At 47.8% G+C, this 1,868-nt stretch overlaps 1 protein-coding gene across 1 annotated transcript in view; it reads right to left on the minus strand.

Moving 5' to 3' along the window:
• NDE1 (nudE neurodevelopment protein 1) overlaps positions 1-1,868 on the minus strand; it is a gene marked incomplete at its 5' end in the record, with an annotated part of 72,109 nt that overhangs the window by 69,743 nt on the left and 498 nt on the right. The window lies entirely within an intron of this gene.

Here is a 1,868-nt window from a genome sequence, read left to right on the forward strand (position 1 = left end):
CAATGACAGAGGTGGGCCTAATTCACGCAGAACCAATGATAGGGTGAGCCTCACCCATCCATGCTCAGTCAGTGACAGGTATGGGTCTAACCCATGCTGAGCCAATGACTGGCTTAAGGATGGGCCTAACCCATACTGAGCCAATGAGGGCCCAGGTCCAGACCTTTTGCACAGCTGTCAAAAATGAAACTCTCCTTCCACTAGGGTTGGTAAGGTGGCTGGAGGTAAGCCTGAAACTGCTGGTGGTCATCTTGCTATCAGAAGGGAAAGCCTGCCTGAGAGTGAAGCCAAAACAGAGGAAAGCATAGCCAAGAGATGGAAAGCCTGGGTCCTGACAATATCATTTGAACACCTGGATGCAGCCACACCTGATTTAAGGTTATGAGATAATCAATTCCCTGTCTTGGTTACATCAGTTGAGGTTAGATTTCTGCCACGCAGGAATCCTAATGAATGTATAGAGTCAACGACCTTACTTGCTCAAAGTCAAAAGGGTAGAGTGGTGCCTGGAGCAGTGGCTCACGCCTGTAATCAAAATCCCTTGTGAGGCCAAGGCAAACGGATCACTTGAGGTCAGAAGTTTGAGACCAGCCTAGCCAACATGGTAAAACCCCGTCTCTACTAAAAATACAAAAACAAAAATTAAACAGGCACAGTGGTGCACACCTATAGTCCCAGCTACTCAGAAGGCTGAAGCAGGAAAAATCACTTAAGCCTGAGAGGCGGAAGCTGCAGTAAGCCAAAATCACTGCACTCCAGCCTTCCAGCCTAGGCGACAGAACAAGCCACTCAAAAAAATAAAAAGGGGGTAGAGTGTTAACAGCAGTCATTAACAAGGCCAGGAGCAGCATAAACCTAGGCCAATGACTCCCTGCTCAAGCCATAAGCTCTAATAAGCCCAGATCTCATGTAATATGTTGTCATCAAACCAATTCTATAGCAACAATAGCCCAGGGCCAAGGCATCTATCAATGAGCACTGTGTGGCCATTAAGACATTGGTGGCTGGGTGCAGTGGCTCACGCCTGTAACCTCAACACTTTGGGAAGCTAAGGCAGGTGATTCACCTGAGGTCAGGAGTTCGAGACCAGCCTGGCCAACATGGTGAAACCCCATCTCTACTAAAAATACAAGAAATTAGCCAGGTGTGGTGGCCGTCACCTGTAATCCCAGCTTCTCGGGAGGCTGAGGCAGAAGAATCGCTTGAATCCAGGAGGCAGAGGTTGCAGTGAACCAAGATCGCGCCATTGCACCCCAACCTGGATGATAAGAGTGAAACGCTGCCTCAAAAAAAAAAAAAAAGACATTGGTGATCCTATTGAGGGCAGTCTCAGTCCACGGCATGGAAGGTCGTCAGCATACAATAAAGTGAAGAAGTGAGGAACCAGGAACAACAAAAGCACTGACTCCTCCTGAAGTTAGGAAAAAGATGTGCAAGATTCAATGTGATCAGGCCCCTGCATAGTTTTCTACATATTTCCTACCCTACCACCTCTCATTCATTTATGTCCCAACCACACCGCCTTTTTCTCTTCCTTGAACACCCAAGCCTGGCAGGGTGCGGTGGCTCATGCCTGTAATCCCAGTACTTTGGGAGGCCACGGTGGGTAGATCATTTGAAGTCAGGAGTTCAAGACCACCCTGGCCAACATGGTGAAACCCCTTCTCTGCTAAAAATACAAAAATTAGCTGGGTGTAGTGGCACATGCCTGTAATCCCAGCTACTCGGGAGGCTGAAACAGAAGAATCTCTTGAACCCAGGAGGTGGAGGTTGCAGTGAGCCGAGATCCTGCCATCACACTCCAGCCTGGGTGACAGAGCAAGACTCCATCTCAAAAAAAGAAAAGAGTAATAATAATAATAATAATA

The sequence above is a fragment of the Mandrillus leucophaeus genome, unplaced genomic scaffold (assembly GCF_000951045.1).
Source record: "Mandrillus leucophaeus isolate KB7577 unplaced genomic scaffold, Mleu.le_1.0 Scaffold703, whole genome shotgun sequence".
NCBI lineage: Eukaryota > Metazoa > Chordata > Mammalia > Primates > Cercopithecidae > Mandrillus > Mandrillus leucophaeus.